Source organism: Pundamilia nyererei, unplaced genomic scaffold (genome assembly GCF_000239375.1).
Source record: "Pundamilia nyererei isolate P.nyererei 1_Seehausen unplaced genomic scaffold, PunNye1.0 scaffold00032, whole genome shotgun sequence".
Classification (NCBI taxonomy): Eukaryota; Metazoa; Chordata; class Actinopteri; order Cichliformes; family Cichlidae; genus Pundamilia; species Pundamilia nyererei.
Window position 1 is genome coordinate 2,120,787 of NW_005187433.1, and position 6,165 is coordinate 2,126,951.

The window sequence follows — 6,165 nt, forward strand, 5'->3', positions numbered from 1 at the left end:
CTTCCTGTTAAAAGGGAGTTTTTCCTTCCCACTGTTGCCAAAGTGCTTGCTCATAGGGGGTCATATGATTGTTGGGTTTTTTTTCTCTGTATCTATGAAGCGCCTTGAGGCGACTTATGTTGTGATTTGGCGCTATATAAATAAAATTGAATTGAATTGAATTGAATTGAACTGTCTAGCTTGTGGCAAAACAAGGGGAAATATTCATGTAGTATTGCCAGCGTTATTGCTAACTATCCCTCACTGAAGCTGCTTTCATGCATGAACGACAGTTTAAGGAGAATGGGGTCGAGATATTTTTCACTGCTTTCCTTCCTTACACATAGCACACAGCAGGACATGATCCACACGACTGAGGTGAGAGATGCCCGGGAGACAACATGTGATGCCTGTGAATGCAACAGAAAAATAAGCTGCACATCGATGTAGTTCGATAATCACGCTAACACTGTGCTAAGGAGCCAGAAGTTTAAAGACAAGCTCATTTTTGATCTGGCTGTGCTGGAAGTGGAAATTCTCACAAATGCACACCTTGTCCAGCTCAAAACCTTATCAGCTGCACATATCAGTCTTCTTAGATATGGGAAAGCACTCTCAACTCCAGCAGCAGACCTTATCTCACCCTTGGGGCAACTCATTCCCCAGAGACATCACAGTGACAGATATACTGCCCAATGAAAATACCCTCACAGCACTAATAACACCAGCCCCCACATGTAGTGGTAATCAAAGAGCAGACAGCAAAGCTCAGGATGAGTATGTGTGTGAGGCAGCCTGCATGTATACATGTGTGTGTGTGTGACTGCATGTGATCAATAATGAGTCTCTAGTGTGGGAGTAAAAGTGGTGCTGGATATCAGACATGAGTTCAGAGGTCACCGGTTTCAGCAGCTTCACTGCATTACTGATTTTTATTTCTGCATTTCTTTTTTAAACAGGTCATTTGCTGGAGTTTCCTTGCAATTATTTCTATTTATAACACATTAGGACCACATGAAGCCTGTCACGCTGACACTATATTTATTAAGTGCCGTATTAGAGCTTAGTGTATTTGTTTCCACAAAGAGCAGTAAAAATACAACTTTATTCAAGTTCAGCCTGAATTTACATGACTTCATAAAAAGGAATAAAAGAGGCAAACGTGTTAACTTAGATATCCAGTGTTGCTGAGACAGCTCACGGGTAAGGATGTATATTGAATTTCACATTTTTATTTTGATTTATCACTTACTTATGTGAGGACGAAATGATGCACTAGAGCATAATTTAATTTTCAGAAATCTCACGAGATGCTTTACTCTGCTCCAGGCAGATCTCTGAGTATTTCATCTGGAGATTAAGGATGATAAGACAAGCACATTTTAGCTATAGAGTCTTGGGTCATGCAGAAGCAGGGATGCAGTGCTTCCCTGCTAGTATATCTCAATCACTACTTTGTTAGGTGCACCTGTTCAACTGTTTGTTAAAGCAAACATCTCTAATATATCGACCAATAGCATGGCAACAACTCAGTGCATTTGGTCATGTAGACATGTGCAAGGTGACCTGCTGAAAATCTGCATCGTAATGGGGAAGAAAGACAATTTAAGTGACTTTAAACACAGCATGGCTGATCCTGCCAGACCGGCTGGTCTAAGAATCTCAGAACAGGGATTTTCCCTCACAATGATCTCTATTTACAGAGCATGGTCCAAAAAAGAGAAAATGTATAGCCAGTAAGCCACAGTTCTCTCTTGTTGATGCCAGTGTTCAGAGGAGAATGCCCAGTCTGCTTTGAGCTGATAGGAAGGCAACTTCCCGTTGCCTTCCTATCAGATGCAGAAGAGCCTCTCTGAATGCACAGCAGATAGGGAGCAGAAGACCACACTGCGTGCCTGTCCTCACAGCTAGGAAAAAGAAAGATCTCAATCCAACGGAGCACCTTTGAGATGTGGTGGAACAGGAGATTCATATTATGGATGTGCAGCAAACAAATCTGCAGCAACTCTGTGATGCTATCACATCAGTACAGACCAAAATCTCAAAGGAATGTTTCCACCATCTCATGAAATCTGTCCACAAAGAACTAAGGCAGCTCTTAAGGCAAGTACTGGAAAGCTGTACCTAATGAAGTGGCAAATAATTGCAAAGTCTTGACAAGTGCATTTTTATTATAAGGTTCAAGGAGGACTGCAGTGCATCCTGCAATGTATATAGCCAAGAGTAAACCATATAAAAGTCTATAAATAGCTCGGTGTAATACTCACTGCTGTTTTTTTCTTTAAATCTAAGAACAATGTTAAAGAAAAATGGGACAAATCGTTAACGTAAATGGTGCTAGTATATGCTGAATATGTTAACTGCAGAGGCCCACAGAAAGTGTCACTGTGCTGTTAAAACTAAAATGATCATATCAATAAAGAAATGTGACCTTAACTGCACATTTTTATGAGAGCAACCACACACCCTAATGAGGTTTCAACTTCATGACCCAGTAGTCATGAAGTATAGTTACAGTATGTCATTGCCAGGCATATGACGTCATTGTGACCTCAGCCTGTCATATTACTACATTTCATGGAAAGACAAAACACACACACAGACACACACAAACCCAAAACTATGGCCTTTGCTGTGTAGAGTGAGACCTCCTACACAAGCCTTCCTGAGTGCAGGCGATGTTTACATGTACTACGTAGTGTGATATATCGACACACTCATGTAAATGCATACTTGTGCCAATAAGGAATTGCATGTGCCAAGAGGAGTCCTGTATTCTGCTGAAAGCCAAAGAAATGCTCCCCTGATGCCCAGCCACATGCCATCTGTCTGCTGCATGATATAAATCCTCACTATGCAACAAGGACGAGCATGAATACACCTGTAAAATACAGACACGCACACACAAAGAGGAAGGCAGAGAAATTCACAGGTTCCAGCTACAAATACTAACTAGAAATCTGCCTCACTGGGCGGGTCACGTTATCCCATCTTATTCCAAGTGTTCAGCCAAGAGACACGTGGAAGATTTAACACACATGGCAACATGCATACAACTTCTGTAAAGACAATATTTGCCCATTACTAGAAATGGAAGCAGACAGCAAATGCAATTAATGTGCACGACTCACACAAACAGCACTTCTTCAACAGCATATGAGGAAAGAAATGACTTCTAAGCACCTGGGCACTATTTACCGACTGTGCTCCTGAGCTGGGAAATGTATCATTTTATAGTTAATGACACCAGATTTTTTAATACTTTGTATTAATTGATCACAATACTTTACACACCTCATATTAAAAAACAATCCTCGAGCATTTTGACCCAATGAAACAAAAAAAAGCTTAAAAAAGGACAGTAGATAAACGCTTACAAATGTATAAGGGTTAAACACGCCTTACCCCATAAACGTTTGCATTCTTACTATGTCATCACTTTAGAAAAATAGGTTAATCTAAGTATTGTTGTACACAATTCTTTCTGAATCTGAGGCCGAGGCTATACATCCATTTCAGAATAAGAGAGAAACGATACCTGCGGACACACACACGCTGATTACCCCCTATACACCATCACACATCTTCTACCAACCACGGGATTTCAGTCATTCATCAGAAAGGCATCTACTGCGCCGTGCGTGTCTGGGAGGGCTGTGGACTAGGCAGTCTCCGATTTGGGGGGGGGCGGGGAGATGGGCCAATTTTTTATTTTTTTATTTTTTAGCTGGACCGAAAACACAATTTTGCTCAGCAACAGAGGCGACACATTTGCACAAACCTCCGCTTGTTGTTAACGGATACACAATACAGAAGCAGATGAAAATAATCGCCAAAAACAAAATAAAAATCATATTTGTGTGAGCGTAAAGCGCCACAGGGAGGTCACTGTTGCTGCTGGCAGAGACAGGTGTCTAAATACCGATATCGATTCTGTGCGAGCTTTAAAGCCATTATTTTCCACGCATTCTCACTGAACCCACACAGAAAGCCTTTTTCACTGAAGAGGACTCCAGCGCTTTGACTTGATTAAGGTCCGAACTTGCCCCAGCAACAGACAATAGCTGCACAGTCCCGTTTCCTCTCATTTCTTCCCCACAGCATCTGCGGGCAACGCAAACACTTACCGCGATGAGATGGAGAAATATTCCACATAAAATGTGACTCCATTAAAGAAGAAGGTGAAGAATGTGGGTGGGGGGGAAAGGGGGAAGCCGTGAACTGCACCCACGCTACTACCGCTACTACTACTCCATCGGCTGGGCAAAGCGTCCGCTCTCGGTTTGTGATGTGGATCACGCAGCGTGTGAGCCCATGAGGATGGATGCTGTGCCTTTTCGGGGGGCGGGGACAAGACGCGTACTCATCTCCAATGGAGCGTATTTAATTCTGTGTAGGGACCCTTGTGTTACAATCAAGTAGGCTGTGTAGCCCACTTTTATCCAGCCACCCTGCCCTGTAGACCTCCAGGTTAAGGGGAAAAAAATCCTGGATTTATTCACCTTGTCTCAGAAAGACAGCATGATGTCTGTTCAGGTCTGCTTAATATATTCATGGAGCTCCACACGTTCACAGGTGGATGGTTTCTGAGATGTGGGTGCTGCTGATTGAATTCTGAAGATTCATGCCGGCGCTCGTGTTTGGTAAAAAACAAACAAACACGATTTTTGCGATACTGTAGGTAATTCAGATTCATTTTTGCTTATATCACAGAGATGTCGACACAGGTGGATTTGACGATGAAATGTACACACGTTAATTCCAAATATGTGATAATTTATATATGCCTGAAATTACTAACAGCGCCTTTAAAAGGGCACTTTCAAAAAGTTTTCTATGCAAATCATGTCACACACCTCTCCATGTTGCCTGTACGCATCAGATGTGGAGCTCCTCCAGAAGCAGTATAGGCACACTTTACTTCCTCGTTGGTGTTAGACCCGCCTCCACAGAAACCGAGTTTATCCAATAGCGTCAATCCTTGAAGTAGCTATGCTTCTGGATTTTTCAGCCCCATTCAAAGGGGAGTGCTCTTACTCTAAACCATGTAGGGCTAACGCCTAATTCTAACTTTTTTCCTTTAGTTTTGAGACTTTTTTTATATTCAGGATTTCAAGGGGAAAATTATAAATATTACAGAATTCTGAAAAAAAGTGACAATTCTGGGATTAACGTCAAATTACAGGTTACAATTTCTGAAGAGTTCATTCAGCGCATATGGGTGGCCCCATTCCTTTTCTGTACAATCTTATCTAATGTTTTTAATAGTAATTTTCTTAATGACATAATGTGCCTATCTGAATAGATTTGTTACCTGGTGTTATTCTAGTTTTAGACAGGTCACTGTTAGCAGTGGCTGTGTTGGGGTTTTGAATGAGTACAAATAATTGGGAGACAGTTTGATGTGTATAGAAGCACACTGGTAGTTTTTGATTGCTTATTTGTGAAGGATTTTTTCTACTTTTTGTAGTGTGGCCAATGTTTTTAAGTGTCTGTTTAATACAAATTCAATAAAACTGCACATATGGCCAGTATGAGTGCAGATGAGCGACAGGACAGTAGAACACAACTTTGTGAGTTTGAGGTTTGAGAGATCCTCAGTGACATATTGCACCCTCTCGATGGTGAATCTGTTAGAAGGACAAAGGTACAGGATCCCACTTTTTCAAACGTTTCATGCCCAGAGATCTTTTCTACCTTGTATTTTAACACGGTTGAACAAATTTAGTTCAACAGTCCATGCTGGGGTCCCCATCTTCCTGTTCTATTCATTTTTGGTCTATTTCTTTAAACACAGGTAATATAGTATGGGGTGGGGGGTATTTGCATATAGTTGCGTTTTGATTTTGAGCTGATTTTACTGAAGCACTTTCTTGCTGCGAATGCATGTAGCTGTTATTTTTATGGTTATGGTTATATTTATCCAACAGTTGCCACTAGATAAATGTGTAATTTCTGAAACCATAGTAAATGTCACAGCTCTTTTTCCATTGATTCATAAGGCTCATTTTCTCAGTTGTCTAGTCACCGATCACCAGTTTTTAAAATAGCTGTGAAATTTATATCGAAGAGTTCAATTTTAGGACATGCCTCAATTTCCAGAGGCGAAATTCTTTCTGAAGTATAATAAACCCAGTGATATACCAAAGAAATATTCTGATAATAAGAAGCATTCTGAAGGGTTTT

At 41.0% G+C, this 6,165-nt stretch overlaps 1 protein-coding gene across 4 annotated transcripts in view; it reads right to left on the reverse strand.

Annotated features, from left to right (window-relative positions):
- The window catches only part of plppr1 (phospholipid phosphatase related 1), a 68,574-nt gene extending 63,675 nt beyond the window's left edge, over positions 1–4,899 (reverse strand). For 3 of the 4 annotated variants that reach the window (XM_005729233.2, XM_005729234.2, XM_005729231.2), the window contains exon 1: positions 4,107–4,314. The gene's annotated coding sequence lies outside the window, so the exon portion shown is untranslated. Of the gene's footprint in view, positions 1–4,106; positions 4,315–4,835 lie in introns of those variants that run through there. The other variant, XM_005729232.2, reaches the window with a different exon arrangement.
- Positions 4,900–6,165: the final 1,266 nt, after the last annotated feature.